Source organism: Aulonocara stuartgranti, assembly GCF_965226115.1.
Source record: "Aulonocara stuartgranti genome assembly, chromosome: 16".
In the NCBI taxonomy this organism is placed as follows: Eukaryota; Metazoa; Chordata; class Actinopteri; order Cichliformes; family Cichlidae; genus Aulonocara; species Aulonocara stuartgranti.
In genome coordinates, this window is record NC_138952.1 from 24,881,262 (window position 1) to 24,900,184 (window position 18,923).

Genomic DNA, 18,923 nt, shown 5'->3' on the forward strand with positions numbered 1-18,923 from the left:
ATCTGTTGTAGCATTTGGAGTGTCCACATAACAGCTTTCGGGAAGACACACAAACTCAAAGTCTAAGTTTTCAGATTTTATTATTTAGTGGTTGGAATCTCAAGTTAATAATTTAATTTCTAGAATTTCAACTGTCCAGCACTCCAGACAAAGAAAAGAAGGGGCCACTCCCTAGTGTGCAGGGTCATCTTCCTGCTTGTGTATGTTAGTGTCTGTGTGAAGTCTACTTTCAATACTCTCTTCTCCTTGACTCTGACTTGATGAGTGATGAAATATTTCTCCCTCTGAAAACGCTATGTCCAGATGAACAGAATCAACTTTTTAGGGGGGATTTCCTTACTTGCATGCATCAAGACAATTTGCATTTGAATTTAAATTTAAATTTTCAGTTTTGAATGAAAAACAACATGACAGTGCCATGTTTTCATGTTCAGAAGCATTATTCAGCAATAACCACAGAATGCAAACATCACTTTTTGTTTTCTGCTGTATCTCGCTTCAGTGTGCACAACCTCTATTTGTATCTCTACTTTTAGGATTAGGCTTTAAACTTTACTTTTTGCTAAAGCATATAGTTAGGGCTGGATCAGGTGACCCTGAATCCTCCCTTAGTTATAGTTAGGCAGTTTAGGCAGCTGGGGGATTCCCATGAGCATTCAGTATTTCTTCTTCAGTCACCATGTGTTACTACACCTTTCTGCACTGAAATATACTTGTTATTAATCTCTGGCTCTCTTCCACAGCATGTCTTCTATCCTGTCTTCCTTCTCTCACCTCAACCGGTCGCAGCAGATGACTGCCCCTCCCTGAGCCTGGTTCTGCCGGAGGTTTCTTCCTGTTAAAAGGGAGTTTTTCTTTCCCACTGTCGCCAAAGTGCTTGCCCATAGGAGATCATATGTTTGTTGGGCTTTTCTCTGTATGTATTATTCTAGGGACTATCTTACAATAAAAAGCATCTTGAGGCAACTGTTGTTTTTGATTTGGCACTATATAAATAAAACTGAATTGAATTGAATACTTATAGAACCCCTGATCAACACAAGGGGCTCTGAAGGGCCTCTCTCTCTAATGTCTAATGGTGTGTGCGAGTGTCGCAATCTACTTGTAAAACTACCAAAAATACTCTTAAGAGTGGAGACTATTATTAGCATCACAGCAGATTCTTTTCTCACACATAGGTAATTATTCAAAATTAAGTTCCACCAGTCTCAGAAATAACCCCCACATCTGGTTTGAGATCTATGAGGAAGTCTGTGTGCAAGAACATTATTTTTCTGTATTTAATTTTCTTCTGAATTGTATGTATTTTGAGCCCATTCTCACTCTGACCACATAATATAGCCACGATTTTTCACATCCCAAGGTGTTCCTCAGGAACATAAAGGTAACCTTCCGTGTCCTAGATGGAATCCAATAGATTCACGCTCCCGGCGGTAATACACGTTCAAGACGTGTATTCCCACCTTAACCCTAACCGTATTTCTAACCATAACCTTATCCCTAACCTTAACTACCACCTTAATCGTGTTAGATAATGTTTTCCAAAGTGATTACAGTAAAATAAACGTACATGTGTAGATTAATTCCAAATGGAACTACAAAATATACTCCAAGGATACAGTAATGGAAACACGGCCAAATTTCAGTTTGAGTGGATTTGTTATGATGTGATGTTTGTTATGATGTGCTATAATTTGAATGAATTTCTATGGATTTGGTTGGATTTGTTATGATTTGAATTGATATCCAGGGATTTGTTTGGATTTGAATCATTTGAGTGGATTTATTATGATGTGTTATGATTTGAATCGATACAAATACATATGTATGACATATTTAATTCATTATTGACACATTTAATTTTATTTATTTCATTTTGGCAGTCCTGGCCCTAGGGTTCAGGACTGCTAAAATGAATTAATTAAATACACCATTAAACATGTTTAGTTATAAAGGGCACCTTTACTCTCATTCATGAGCAGTATTAGTTTTATTCTAATATCCAGAAGTCTGCACGATGTGTTTCATAGTTTCTAACAAGCCTTTGACAGTTAAATGTAACATCACTGAAACACCAACATAAAAAAAACACCTCTCACAAATCAGATGTTAACCTCATGTATTTTTATTTTAGTAAACTTTGATAATTCTAACAGACAGCAGGTGCTGAGAATACAGCTGAATAACTATTAAAAACAGACGATGTAATATTTCTGGACAGGCTGAAATCTTTCAGTATCCACGCTGCTCCTCTTGGTGGAAATACGCCTTCTCTTTCCTCTTTGTATAAAAAAAGATTTTTAATATTAGTTTTAACTCGAAATTCAGAGTTTAAAAAAAAAAAAATCACACATATGAATGCCATATAGAGAAAAGCGAATGGTTCAGTCTAACCTGCTCCAGTGAGACATTAAACTTTGCAGCTATGACACGTAACTTTAATCTGAGCCAAATCAATTTGCTCAGTTGTAAATAAAACAGTGAAGTAAACATGACCCGAAAGAAAGAACCTGAGTGAATTAAGTCCAGTGTTTAACCACTGAGAGCTAAAACTCAGTGGAGGTTTTAAAGCTGCGTGCAGGTGACTGGCTATTAGCCACTAATAAAGTGCTCTGTAGTTTTCTAGGTGTCCATCGCTCTCTGTTTAAATCCCGTTTGTCACCTTTATCCCAGGTCAGTCACTCTGATGGAAACACAAGCTCCAGCAGCCCTGAACTCAGGAAGAAAAAAAAAACTACATTTATCCACATAGCAAGCAGGTCTGGCCCAGATCTGGTATCAAGCCGGCACTGCTGGCTGACTTCTGGTATGATAAGACATATGTCATCTAGATATGGGCCAGGCCTGGCGTACATGGCACCGTTTACTGTATGTGATGGCATGCCATATCTGGCTCGATTGTTTGTGTTTGGTTTATGTGGCCCAGGCCCATAGAAAACAGGTCTTCCCTGACTGACCGGTGTCATGGCAGAGTGTATGCCAACCAGATGTGGGCCAGGTCTGGCAATGATGGCACTATTTACGTTCATATTTTCCAATTTTAGTTAGAAGACCCAAATGCCATGATACAATGCTATACTGCTATGGTAGCCAACGTTTTAAATGCAGCTTTGACAGGTTTGTGAGTGTACACTTTATCCAAAACTTAGTGCGGGTTTACTCAGATTTACCACTGGGTGGCTGTAGCTCAGGAGGTAGAGCAGGTCACCTACTGATCGGAAGGTTAGTGGTATGATCCCTGGCTCTTCCAGTCTGCATATCAAGAGTGTGAATGCGTATGAATGTGCTTAGGAAGCACTCACTTTAGAGAAAGTGTTTGATAAATGCAGCATGTTGTATAGACCGCTTTCAGTGATCCGGGATAGTGAAAAGTGTTACATAAGAATCTGTCTGAACAGAGTTTCGTCATGTTATTATGCACGTTGTTTTTACATTGCTTGATTAAGGTACACATTAGGCTGAGCTGAAACTGTTCTGGGACAGCACAGGGCCACCAGTGTGTCTGCAACTGGTCTTGTGCTGGCCCATGTGTGGGCCACCTCTGTCAAACCAAAGGGCCGTCATTCTGTGCGGTATGTGGGCCATATGTAAGGACATTGTGTGGGCCAGATTCATACCAATTTTGCTATGTGGGTACTTAACTTGTGAAGAGTAATGTGCCGACATTGCATTATATCGAGCTACAGCTGCCCACCTTAAACTGTGACCATCACCAGGTAACGTGGGCGTGTTTCCCGAATAAGCAGCAGGTGTTAAACAGCTGACAGGTGAGCAGGATGTGTGCAGGTAAATTGAGGGTCTGTTGAACTGATCACTGGTGCCGTGAGGAAAATCAAGTAACATCTCCGAAAACATTGGAGTACTTTTGCAAACATGTTCTATATTGACCAGCTGACCAAACATGTGAACTTTACGCCACTACATTCACGGCTAAGTATAGTTGGTTTAATATTTAGTATTTACTGTCATATTCCCATATATCATTGTGATGATTGTTTATTCTATTACTCTTGTTCTCTTCTGCTTGTTTTCTTTTTTCTTTCTCAGCAGGTGACCCAGGTGATTGATATGCATTTTTTTTTCCTCTGCTCATTCTGTTGGTTATTGTCTTTTGCCCTTCTCCCCCGTCCCTCTTCTCAGCTGTTTCTCTTTCCCTCTTTCTTTCTCCCCTTCTTTCCCCCAGTCAAGTCTGTCCCGTATTCAGTAAGTGAAAATAAAATAAACTATAAAAGGTGAATCAAATGGACCATTACGGCAAGGCTGGGATGGTCAATTTGGTAAAGTAAATCCGTTGGGCATCTTTGTTTGCCTTTAGACAACAATTCTGATGGCAAAAGAGCCAAACGGGACAGGCAAAAAAAGAAAAGAAAAAAAAAAGTATAGTTGGTGACAGACAAACAGGGTATTTAAAAACTTACATGTTAGAGCGCCACCGCCATTGCTATTTGTGATGTGAAATGCATTCTGGGCAGTCTTGAACCCTAGGGCCAGGACTACCAAAATGAAATAAATAAATACATCATGAAATAATTACTTAAATGTGTCAATTAATTAAATGTGTCAATAATTAATTAAATAAATATGTTATAAATATGTATTTAATCAATTCATTCCAATTGTAATTAATTATTGGTGTATTTAATGGTGTATTTAATTAATTCATTTTGGTAGTCTTGGCATTCCATACTATTTGTTATGATTTGAATTGCTTTCTATGGATTTGTTTAGATTTAAATGTGATTTGAATCAATATATATGGACTTGTTATGATTTGAATCCATTTGAGTGGAGATATTTCAATTTTTTATGATTTGAATTGAATCTATGGATTTGTTTGGATCCAAACCGATTTCTGTGGATTAGTTTGGAGTAGAGATGGACCGATCCGATATTACGTATCGGTATCAGTCCGATACTGACCTAAATTACTGGATCGGATATCGGAGAAAAATAAAAAAATGTAATCCGATCCATTAAATATCACGAAAGCACCTCACAAAACTTGCAACACGCCGTAACTCGCCTCAGAACATTAGCACGTCGGAGCAGTATGCATCACGTGATAGAGCGGCTGTGGCATGCGGGACCTGTCGGTGGTCTGGATAGCATGTGGGGCTTTGCTAGCAACCCGGCATTTCATCTCCGACAAAGTTATTCCCGAGAGAAGTAAAGCAAGTGTGTAAGTCCATCTCTGAATGTTTGTAAAGCATTCCTGCGTTAAGCTTAACAACCGATATATGGAGCGACTGCCTCTTCTCAATCATGAAACTGCTTAATGATCAGCTGATCGGCTTTTCTGTCGCGAGTCCGTCTCTCTTGTTTGTTTTTGGCCCACTTTGCACCAGAAAGAGGAAACCAGCGGATAAACAACAGCAGCACGTTTAAGCGTGATCAGCTGTTGTTAGAATTTATTTAATATTACTTTCTACACCAGGATCTTTTTCTACGTAGCTGACGCTGGTAACTGTGCAGGGGCGGATCTAGCAAAGTTTAGCCAGGGGGGCCGATAGGGCATTAACAGGGAAAAGGGGGCACAAAGACATACTTTTCTTTCTTATTGTCATTTAAAATGTCGAGCTTTTAATAAATAATTATCTGACACCCAAAGTTTTAATTTGATGCAAAATGAATAGAAGTCCATTACTGTATATAGTAACTATTAAGTCTAATATATATATACCCTAGTAAGCTATAGTACTTTTTCCTTTGGGAAGGTACCATCTGTGCAGTCTGCAATTTTGTTGAAGAAAGATGTTGAATCTATTTAATATTTTAATATATTGAAAAATAATTTATTTCTGTGCATTTTTTTTTCCACACTGCATCAAATTAAGGTTGATTACATCGATTAAGCATCATGAGGTGGAGCGTGAGGGGTGGTTCCCTATTTTTTATTTATTTATTTTTGTTGTTGCTGGGAGTTGGAACCCTATTAGTTAGGTTGCTTAATATTTACGCTAAGTACTCTTTAAAATACCAGAATAGGGAGGATGGTGCAGGTTTAAGTTTATTAGATTGATCAGTATTGCTGAACTATGAAAAAAAAATTTTTGCATACAGGTATAACAGAATAGCTTTAGTGTAGTTGTTGTTTTAAACTTGAGTATGAACTTATACAAAATGCAGCAAGATATTTAAAACAACAGTTTTGTTGATTAAAACACACTATATCGGATTCATATCGGTATCGGCAGATATCCAAATTTATGATATCGGTATCGGACATAAAGTGGTATCGTGCCATCTCTAGTTTGGAGTTTAATCCATTTGAGTGGAGTTGTTTGGATTTGATATGATAGGAATTGATATCCGGGGATTTGCTTGGATTTGAAATTTTTTGAGTGGAATTGTTTAGGTGTGTTATGATTTGAATCGCTTACTATGCATTTGTTTGGATTTGAATCCATTTGAGTGGAGATGTATGTCTAAGCAAAAACTCCCTGAAACGTCTGCAGGTTGTTCAAAACGCTGCAGCGAGGCTTCTGACCAAATCCTCAAAGTACTCACATATGACACTGTTGCTAATTCAGCTCATCCATGAAGAGCTCTAAAAGTCAGAACCAGAATCTTAAAATGGACTCTGTATTCAATGGGGAGCCAATGGAGCTGAATTAGCAACAGTGTCATAAGTGAGTACTTTGAGGATTTGGTCAGAAGCCTCGCTGCAGCGTTTTGAACAACCTGCAGACGTTCCAGGGAGTTTTTGCTTAGACATATGAGCAGGGAATTACAGTAGTCCAAATATGATGAAATGTGTTTGGAACTGAATATTCTCCAGTTCAGTGCGAGATACAAAAGGACTTAGTTTAGCAATGTTTCTTAAGTGATAAAAACAAGACTGAATCAGAGATTTTACATGAACATCCAAAGTGAGAGGAGAGTCAAAAGTTACCCCCTGGCTATTAAAATTAGGGAAGATTCAAGTATTGTGGGTGTGAACAGAGGGGGGAGAGAAAATAAATTATTTCTGTATGCAGATAATATTCTGGTGATGTATCAGGACCCTACCAATTCTATAACAAAATTGCTAAATGTTATTGGTGAATTCTCTATAAGGTTACAAAATTAACTGGCATAAGTCAGAGGCAATGCCAATATCTCAAACATGTATTGCTAATTCATTGTCAGCTTTCAATTTTAATTTGTTACAAAAAGGGATGAAATATTTGGGAATAATACTTCATCCAAATGTTGATGAGATTATGACTGATAATGTAGGAAAACTACTTACTAGGATTAAAACTAATTTGGAGAAATGGGGCAAGCTCCACTTGATGTTGGGTCTGTGTTTCCACAAGCCCCGCTGGTTTAGAGACTTGTTCATTATGAAGAAAACAAGACAGTCAGCAATCGATCGATCGATGATGAAACTCTGTTCAGACAGATTCTTATGTAACACTTTTCACTATCCCGGTTCACTGAAAGCGGTCTATACAACATGCTGCATTTATCAAACACTTTCTCTAAAGTGAGTGCTTCCTAAGCACATTCATACGCATTCACACTCTTGATATGCAGACTGGAAGAGCCAGGGATCATACCACTAACCTTCCGATCAGTAGGTGACCTGCTCTACCTCCTGAGCTACAGCCACCCAGTGGTAAATCTGAGTAAACCCGCACTAAGTTTTGGATAAAGTGTACACTCACAAACCTGTCAAAGCTGCATTTAAAACGTTGGCTACCATAGCAGTATAGCATTGTATCATGGCATTTGGGTCTTCTAACTAAAATTGGAAAATATGAACGTAAATAGTGCCATCATTGCCAGACCTGGCCCACATCTGGTTGGCATACACTCTGCCATGACACCGGTCAGTCAGGGAAGACCTGTTTTCTATGGGCCTGGGCCACATAAACCAAACACAAACAATCGAGCCAGATATGGCATGCCATCACATACAGTAAACGGTGCCATGTACGCCAGGCCTGGCCCATATCTAGATGACATATGTCTTATCATACCAGAAGTCAGCCAGCAGTGCCGGCTTGATACCAGATCTGGGCCAGACCTGCTTGCTATGTGGATAAATGTAGTTTTTTTTTTTTCTTCCTGAGTTCAGGGCTGCTGGAGCTTGTGTTTCCATCAGAGTGACTGACCTGGGATAAAGGTGACAAACGGGATTTAAACAGAGAGCGATGGACACCTAAAACTACAGAGCACTTTATTAGTGGCTAATAGCCAGTCACCTGCACGCAGCTTTAAAACCTCCACTGAGTTTTAGCTCTCAGTGGTTAAACACTGGACTTAATTCACTCAGGTTCTTTCTTTCGGGTCATGTTTACTTCACTGTTTTATTTACAACTGAGCAAATTGATTTGGCTCAGATTAAAGTTACGTGTCATAGCTGCAAAGTTTAATGTCTCACTGGAGCAGGTTAGACTGAACCATTCGCTTTTCTCTATATGGCATTCATATGTGTGATTTTTTTTTTTTTAAACTCTGAATTTCGAGTTAAAACTAATATTAAAAATCTTTTTTTATACAAAGAGGAAAGAGAAGGCGTATTTCCACCAAGAGGAGCAGCGTGGATACTGAAAGATTTCAGCCTGTCCAGAAATATTACATCGTCTGTTTTTAATAGTTATTCAGCTGTATTCTCAGCACCAGCTGTCTGTTAGAATTATCAAAGTTTACTAAAATAAAAATACATGAGGTTAACATCTGATTTGTGAGAGGTGTTTTTTTTATGTTGGTGTTTCAGTGATGTTACATTTAACTGTCAAAGGCTTGTTAGAAACTATGAAACACATCGTGCTGACTTCTGGATATTAGAATAAAACTAATACTGCTCATGAATGAGAGTAAAGGTGCCCTTTATAACTAAACATGTTTAATGGTGTATTTAATTAATTCATTTTAGCAGTCCTGAACCCTAGGGCCAGGACTGCCAAAATGAAATAAATAAAATTAAATGTGTCAATAATGAATTAAATATGTCATACATATGTATTTGTATCGATTCAAATCATAACACATCATAATAAATCCACTCAAATGATTCAAATCCAAACAAATCCCTGGATATCAATTCAAATCATAACAAATCCAACCAAATCCATAGAAATTCATTCAAATTATAGCACATCATAACAAACATCACATCATAACAAATCCACTCAAACTGAAATTTGGCCGTGTTTCCATTACTGTATCCTTGGAGTATATTTTGTAGTTCCATTTGGAATTAATCTACACATGTACGTTTATTTTACTGTAATCACTTTGGAAAACATTATCTAACACGATTAAGGTGGTAGTTAAGGTTAGGGATAAGGTTATGGTTAGAAATACGGTTAGGGTTAAGGTGGGAATACACGTCTTGAACGTGTATTACCGCCGGGAGCGTGAATCTATTGGATTCCATCTAGGACACGGAAGGTTACCTTTATGTTCCTGAGGAACACCTTGGGATGTGAAAAATCGTGGCTATATTATGTGGTCAGAGTGAGAATGGGCTCAAAATACATACAATTCAGAAGAAAATTAAATACAGAAAAATAATGTTCTTGCACACAGACTTCCTCATAGATCTCAAACCAGATGTGGGGGTTATTTCTGAGACTGGTGGAACTTAATTTTGAATAATTACCTATGTGTGAGAAAAGAATCTGCTGTGATGCTAATAATAGTCTCCACTCTTAAGAGTATTTTTGGTAGTTTTACAAGTAGATTGCTACACTCGCACACACCATTAGACATTAGAGAGAGAGGCCCTTCAGAGCCCCTTGTGTTGATCAGGGGTTCTATAAGTATTCAATTCAATTCAGTTTTATTTATATAGTGCCAAATCAAAAACAACAGTTGCCTCAAGATGCTTTTTATTGTAAGATAGTCCCTAGAATAATACATACAGAGAAAAGCCCAACAAACATATGATCTCCTATGGGCAAGCACTTTGGCGACAGTGGGAAAGAAAAACTCCCTTTTAACAGGAAGAAACCTCCGGCAGAACCAGGCTCAGGGAGGGGCAGTCATCTGCTGCGACCGGTTGAGGTGAGAGAAGGAAGACAGGATAGAAGACATGCTGTGGAAGAGAGCCAGAGATTAATAACAAGTATATTTCAGTGCAGAAAGGTGTAGTAACACATGGTGACTGAAGAAGAAATACTGAATGCTCATGGGAATCCCCCAGCTGCCTAAACTGCCTAACTATAACTAAGGGAGGATTCAGGGTCACCTGATCCAGCCCTAACTATATGCTTTAGCAAAAAGTAAAGTTTAAAGCCTAATCCTAAAAGTAGAGATACAAATAGAGGTTGTGCACACTGAAGCGAGATACAGCAGAAAACAAAAAGTGATGTTTGCATTCTGTGGTTATTGCTGAATAATGCTTCTGAACATGAAAACATGGCACTGTCATGTTGTTTTTCATTCAAAACTGAAAATTTAAATTTAAATTCAAATGCAAATTGTCTTGATGCATGCAAGTAAGGAAATCCCCCCTAAAAAGTTGATTCTGTTCATCTGGACATAGCGTTTTCAGAGGGAGAAATATTTCATCACTCATCAAGTCAGAGTCAAGGAGAAGAGAGTATTGAAAGTAGACTTCACACAGACACTAACATACACAAACAGGAAGATGACCCTGCACACTAGGGAGTGGCCCCTTCTTTTCTTTGTCTGGAGTGCTGGACAGTTGAAATTCTAGAAATTAAATTATTAACTTGAGATTCCAACCACTAAATAATAAAATCTGAAAACTTAGACTTTGAGTTTGTGTGTCTTCCCGAAAGCTGTTATGTGGACACTCCAAATGCTACAACAGATACAGTGCCTGTCCCACAAAAAAAAGAGTCCAACCTTTCAGATAATAAAACAGTGCAGTAGCTCCTTTGATTTTAAATTTAAATTTAAATAAACTCTGTGCAACAATATGTATGTGTGTGTATTTCTGCCAGAAATATTTGGCATTTTGTTCTCAATAAGGTCAGTGAAATGCTGTTTTAGGAATGAACCACAAACCTCTGGCACTGTGCGTAAAACTATTGGTCATTCTCGCCATTTACGCTTTCTAAATAACCATCATAGCAGCAACGGTCACAGTCACGCCTGCTCTGTCGCTAATCTTGGTAAAGTAAATCCCATTTATTTTAGTACTTTGTGTGTGAAAGTGACACTAAATTCAACAACTGGTACATGTTGCACAAATAAGTGTCACACTTGCAGTATTTATTTATTAGTTATAGGTAGAAAAGCTGACAGATAGGTGAGAATTAACAGTGTTCAGCCTGGTCTTAATGAGGGACTATACAAACAGTGCTCCCTGCCCCCACAGAATAGGATTTTTCAACTGTAATCAGAGATTATTAACATTATTAATAAATAAACACTTCAATAACAAAATTTGTAAAAAATGAATTAGGTAGCATCTACCTCCGAACATTCTTGTTGATGTTGTTGTGAACATGTGTGACTTCCTCATGATGTAAAAAAAAAATAACACAAGAGGAACTGTTAATTTTTAATGACCAAAATTAAACAGTAAAATATCCATTATCGTTTTAGAAACTGACTTCCTCATAACTTGACAAAGGAAACTGACTCCAGTTTTAGTATCAGCATTTTAAACATTTTTGAGTGTTGAGTTGGCATTTTGTTACTAACATGTTGACATACATCTGTTTGCTTCTCTTTCAGTTCTTTCATACCTGTGGTATTTAATGATTATTAGGTTTGGCCCATTCACCATTGACATCTATTTCCTTCATGGCTGATAAGGATGCAAATTATATCTCAGAGCTCAGCTCTGCAGCAGAGAACATGCAAATCATATCACTCGTGTTAGTTTATTTGGAGAGTTTGAGGAAGTCACAATTTAGCCTTTATATTCGCACAAAAATATACCAGCAATGAAATGTGAAAAGGAACAAGTCTAATGCAAATTTGTGTTTTGAAGAAATAAATTTACACTTCATTCTAAAACGTTAGTTTGAGTCACAGTTATAAAAGGTGTAGACTGCTGCCCTTTCTTTTTGAAAACAATATCATGCAGATATATGGTGGACAACATTTTTATTATAAGTATTTTAGCAAGAGTGATTGATAATCTAGATATCTACTTTATATTATATGCTGTCACGACCCGGCTCAAAAGCCGCAACATAAAAAAGGAGACGAATACCAGAGTATGGGTGAGAAGAGGTTTTATCTTAAAATGGAAAACCAGGTTGGCTAAAATGGCTGATGCCACCAAGGCAAAGACAAGTGAGCTCCCTGGGAAGCTTGCCTCAGGTATGCTTTTATCCACACCTGACTAGGTGTGGCCAATTAGCACCAGCTGAACACACTGAGCAGATTAGAGGCTGCAGAGGGACGTAACACCTCCTCCTCAGTATCCTACTGTAATGCAGAAGCCTTTTAACTCTCAGAATCCATGCTACTGCACGCTTCAGCCGAGTCCAGGATGAAAAATATTGAATGAAGTGAGAAATCGGATCCATTTCTTGTGACGTCTGAACAGCATTCACCGTTTTAATTTCTGCATCGTTTGATGAGATTTGTTTCACTTCATCAGGATTCTGAGGCCACTCCTCTTGTGGTAGTAGAAGAAATGGAGGTCCAGAGAGCCAAGTTTGTTTATTTTTCAAAAAGGATTGTACTGTTAAACCTCGAGAAGCCAAATCTGCTGGATTGTTATCTGTGTCCACATATCTCCATTGTTGAGCATTTGAAACTTTGACAATCTCAGAAACTCTGTTGGCGACGAAAGTGCGGAACCGTGTTGTTTTATTATTGATATATTTTAGTACAGAGGTGCTATCAGTCAAAAATACTGAGTCCTTCAGTTCCATCTGCAGCTCCTTCTTCCACATTACATCCATTCTGCTTGCTAAGGTGGCAGCAGTTAACTCCATTCGAGGGATTGTAACTGGTTTTAAAGGAGCAACACGTGCCTTTCCCATAATGAATGCACAGTGTGCCTGGTCTCGTTCGTTCTTTAGTAACAAATAAGTCAATGTTCCATAGCTGTCCTCACCTGCATCTGCGAAATGATGTAATTGAGCAGTTTTCACAGTTCCAAAATGTTGGTTTTAAAACAACGATCAACCTTAAACTCCTCCAGCTTGTAGAACTCTTGCATCCAAATAGTCCATTCCTGTATAACTGCATCAGGTAATGCATCATCCCATCCAATCTTTTTACGACACAGATTTTGCAGAATCTTTTTAGCATTTAAGATTACTGGTGCCAACATTCCTAGGGGGTCATAAACAGAGCTGACTACAGAAAGAATGCCACGTCTTGTCAAAGGTCGATCTCTTAGAGTGATTCTGAACTTGAAAACGTCAGATTCAACACACCATTGAACGCCCAAAACTCTTTCCACTGGAAGCTCATCACTGATCAAGTCTAGATCCTTTATTTTGTTTGCTCTGTTACTTTCAGGTATTACAGCCAACACATTACGACTGCTACTTATCCACTTGTTCAGTGGAAAGCCTCCTTTCAAGCATATGGCACAGAGTTCATGATAGAGATCTATCTCATCCTCTTCTGTGGCTGCTGAGACGAGACAATCGTTGACGTAAAAGTTGTTCAAGATTGTATCCACGGCTTGAAGGCTAAACTGTTGTTTATGATCTTCAGCACATTTCCTTAGTGCAAAATTTGCACAACTGGGAGATGATGTTGCTCCAAACACATGTACTGTCATCCTATATTCAACCATGGCTTGAGTGTAATCTCTGTTGGGCCACTAAAGGAATCTCAACATATCTCGATCCTCCTCTGGTATTTTAACCTGATGAAACATGGCTTTAATGTCTGCTGCAATGACAACAGGTTCTTTACGAAATCTTGTCAGAACTCCAGTTAACGTGCTGGTCAAGTCTGGACCTTGTAAGAGCTTGCTATTTAGCGTCACTCCTTGATACTTGACTCCACAGTCAAACACCACTCTAAGGGTTTTCTTTTGCAGATGCAGAACACCATGGAGTGGCAAATACCATTTCCTGCCATCCGTCCGTTCTAAGTTGTCCTCTGGTACCTTTTCTGCATAACCTTCAGAGATCATATCTGCCATAAAGCTGTTATAGTCCTGCAGAAAAGAAGAGTTCTTCATAAGTCTTTTCTTCAGATTCTGAAGGCGTTGTTCAGCAATACGTTTATTATCTGGCATGCAGACCTTTAAGTGTTTCAATGGGAGTCCAATATAATAATGACCATTATGTAGCTTAGCAGTATTGGAAACTTTATCCAAAAACAGTTGGTCTTCCTTAGAAGTTTCCTTCTCATCTCTGGCACACTCTGGAAAATCAGTTTTAAACTGCTGATTCCACAGCTCAAGTTTCACCACTGAAACTCTATTGACACTTATCTGTGGCTGATTGTGAGGTTCAGTTTGAGTCTCACCCAAAGGTCTGATTACTATCCAGCCAAGGACAGTTTTAACAGCATACAGTCCATCTCCAACACTTCTAATGACATCCAGTGGTTCCAGAGCCTTTGGCACATTCGAGCCAATTAGCAAATCAGAGTCAATTTCTGGCAGATGTACAGACTTCAAATATGGCCACCGGATTATATCGTTCTGGTGAGGAATGTTTCCTTTATGCACAGGCATAGTGAACTGAGTATAAAGAATGGGAAGATCACAAAACTCATTCCGGTCTAGTCCAGCGACTTCTAAATCTGCAATAATATCCGTTTCAACAACTTTATTTTGTCCCATAGTTCTCAGCAGAATGTTGGATCTTCTTCCATGAATTTTCAGCTTATTCATCAGCTTCACTGTGCAAAATGATGCAGTGCTGCCTGGGTCAAGAAATGCATAGGTGTACAATGTTACATTTCCTTTCTTGGCCTTAACTTTCACAGGCACGATTGAAAGTTTGAATTCATCTTTACCGGCCCCAGTAAGAGCACTGGTCTGAATAGAGACTATGGCACGATCTTGAGTTTGTTCCTTTGATTCTTGTTCTTTACTCATTGTCTTTTGATAGATGTGTAACATTTGAGGATGCTTTAAACCACACGTCTTGCACCTGAGGCTCTTCTTGCAGTCTCTACTAATGTGTCCTTTACAAAGACATCCAAATCAGACTCCATTCTCTTTTAGAAAAGTGATTTTGTCCTTTTGCATTTTTCTTTCCAGCTCCTGACAATTTTCTAAGGTATGTTCAACCTTTGCAAAACAAGCAACTCCTCATTTGTGTTGTTCTTTCCTTTTCCTTAACTTTGTTATTTTCTTTTTCAGATGCCATCACAGAGGTAGCAAAAGAACTTTCTTTGAATCTTGTGTGAGTTTGAGACTTAAGTTTTCTTGTGTCTCTGTTTGTCGTGCAGATATCCTTGATGTCCCCAAACACTGGGTCAGATGCGATCTTCACTTGTTTTTCTAAAAACTCCACAAGATCCTTAAATGTAGCTTGTCAATTACACTTCTCATGGAAATCACTGACTGCAGTTCCCCACTTATCTCTCTGCCTGTAGGGAAGTTTCTTTGTTATAGCGAACATGTTGGCAGGCATGTCAAGCTCCTGCATATAACAGATCTTCCATAGCATTGCAACAGCCTCTAAGGAATATTGTGTAAGCTTGAAGAGCTTTCGTGTCCTCTGCTTTTATTGAAGACCAAGCAAGTGCTTAGCTCATGTAAGTCGTGGCAAGTTTATGTTCATTACCAAAATGCTGCCGTAATAAAGACTTTGCCTTTCTGAATCCTGCTTCTGAAGTCATGTGTAGGCAACTCCTTACAAGTTCTCTTGGTTGACCTTTTGTGTGTTGTTCCAAATAATAAAGACAATCTCCAGGGTTTTTAATTTCTGCTTTCAATGTTGTGTTCAAACGATTTAATAAAAGTCTGGTACTGAAGTGGATCTCCATCAAGAACTGGGATCTCCTTTTTAGGTAATGAAGAAAGACTATGTTGTTGGATTAATAAAGCAGTGAGTTCGTTTTTCTTACTTATGACAGATAAGATGTTACAGTCTTCTTCATGACTAGAAATGTGAGAACGTACATGTTTATTTTCACGTGAATTTCTAATGTTTGACTGATATGTCAAGGGATCTTCAGAAAGAGTCTGAGGTTGTGTTGGAACTCTGCCTGTGGTTAAGAGCGATTGTGAGTCTGCAACATTATGCTTCCTAAAGATATGCACATGTTGCCTTTCATGTACAGGATTATCAGGACGAGTATTCAACACCTGAGTTACTTTTTGTCCCTTTTCAAAATATGACTCCATACCATCTGATATTTTTGATAGTTTACTTTTAATACTGGATCCTTTTGAGCCTCCCAGTACTTTCATTTTTGCAACCGTGGCAGCTATATTTGTTTCCAGCTCCAGTTGCTCCCGCTGTCTCCTTAACTGTGCTTCATGTTCCTCCAAGTTGCCTTACAATCAGTGCAGCTGCTTTAGCTTCAGCCATTATTCGTGCTGATGTTGTACTTGAGGCTCTGGAGTTTGAGCTTGAAGAACTGATTTTACTCTTTTTGCTTCCTACGTTTGAAACACTGTCACCTGGCTGTATTTCATCTTGTATGTCAGAATTTGTTTTAACCTGCTTTGGAGATGCAGCGAACTCTGAACTTTGAACTCTGCAGCGAGACTGACTCGCTCAAAGAAAGGAGCTCATATTTAAGTCCCATTTTAAAGTCGCTACACTGGCTACCAATCAGATTTAGGTTCCATTTTAAAATTCTAGTTTTAACTTTTAGAGCACTACAGGGGCAGGCTACTCCCTATATTGCTTATCTGACTTGTATACATACCCCTTCTCGTAGCCTGAAGTCATCAAATCAAAATCTTTTAGCTGTCCCCCACACTCATTTTAGAACTCGAGGGGACCGATCTTTCCAAGCTGTTGCACCCAGACTGTGGAATGCACTTCCTCTATTTCTACAGCACCTGGACTCGGTAGAGACCTTCAAAAAGCAGCTAAAGACAATTTTATTTCAAAAAGCTTTTAATTAGACCAGGGATTTTATGATGTATTTATGATTGTATTGTTTTTTTGTTGCCTCTCTTGTTATGCACTTTGTGACATCTGTCTGTGAAAAGTGCTATATAAATAAACTTTTACTTCCTCACTTTGCGCAGTGGTAAACCAGATATGGTTTACCTTGAAATTGAAATTATTAAACAGTATGTGTGCTATCTTGTAAAAATTAAGGTATGATGGTACAAATGAGCAAAATAGATTATTTAGACAAAAACCACGATTTTGCAGTAATTACTAGGTTGTGATGTTATGGTATTTTTAGCATATTTTGCAGAAAAATATTTTTGCAGTAAAATTTTTTAATATCTAAATATTATGCCAAAAATGAAAGTTATATATTGCTTCTTGATTCATGACAATTAATTGTTTCCAATAGAGAGACATGCATTTTGGAGCAGGCGGTCTATTGCTGTTGCCATTTGGCAGTTTTTCATTGTAATTCTTACACACAAACAAAAGAAAATGGAAGAAAATCCATTAATTAAATCAATTTTATTATACTGGTTATACCAGTGGTTTTTCAAACTTTGTAAGAGCTAAACATCAGATTAATTCAGTTCTAATTATACACTGCCAAATCACAGTAACAATCTCCTGAAGGCACTTTATATTGTAAAGTAAAGACCTTACAAGAGCAAAGGTTTGCTGCAGATTCTTTGTTTGTCTTTCAACTTAAGAAGTGCGCTGTGTTGGTCTAATGCGTGTGTGAAATGACATTAAGGTTCCAGGAAGTGATGCAAGATAATGCTAAAATATTTTCAGAAATTTTAAAAAATGATTCATTATCAAAGTATTCTAAACTATAAACACATACATATAGTATTGTGCAAAAATCTTGGGTGACCTCACATTTCTTTATATTTTGAAAGGAAAATGGAAAATCTGTTAATTTACTGAAACAAGTCCAAACATGCATAGTAATACACCATGTAAAGCAAAACTAGAATCTGACTGATTATAATGATGTTGAAAAGTAACATTTGGTATGGCAATGACTGCTCTTTAAGCAGCCTAAACTCTCTTAAACTTTAATGTAATTTATTTAAGTAGTCTTCAGGAATAGTTTAGATTACTTGAAGGATTTTCCTATTGCCTGTAACGATGATCCCACACTGTATTGTGCTCTGAGGCTAATCGTGACTGATATGGCATGCTGTTACTACAATAACAGTGTGTTTGGGGTCACTGTCAAAAAAACAACTTGTTGCCAGTCAAATGCTTTCCAAATGGCATTACCTGGTGGACAGAAATCTGACGGTACTTTACCATGTTTACACTTCCCTCAGTGTTGACAAATTCCTCAACACCACTGGCTGAAATGTAGCCCCAATTCATGACAAAGCCTCCACCATGTTTTACAGATAGCTGTAGACATTCACTGTTGTAGCTCTCCCCTGAATTAAATTTGGTTTCATCACTCTACTATACATACCACCACATATTTTAACTACAAACAGTAGATAGTAGATAGATCAATGGAAGGGCCAGATATAAGATATCTATATGTGACACATACTCCTTTGCATCTTTCCTTGACCACATAACAGTTTCCACTAATGTCAAGGAACAATAATTTTTTAAAAAGGAGGCACGAGTTAACTTTTTGGAATATTCAACCAAGACTGCCAGAACTATGTATGCACTGATGGCTGATCTGGGGAGTGACAAACAGGAGGGAAACAAGACACTGGTGAAAGTAACACAGATGAGAACAGCCGCAAAAACAGGTGAAAACAGAATCAAGAAGTAAAACTAATACCGGACGCAAATGGAAAAGAGGAAACATGCAAACGAGAAGTAACACAGGCATGAATATAAACACTCAATAACACAGAAATCAAATGGAGAAAGGAACAGAGAAAAACTGCAGGAAATAAAGCTACCTCTCAAACTACCTAATAAAAATCAATATTTGAAACAAATGTGACACAACTGAAAGAATAAAGTAAAATAAATTTTTTAAAGACTCAATAA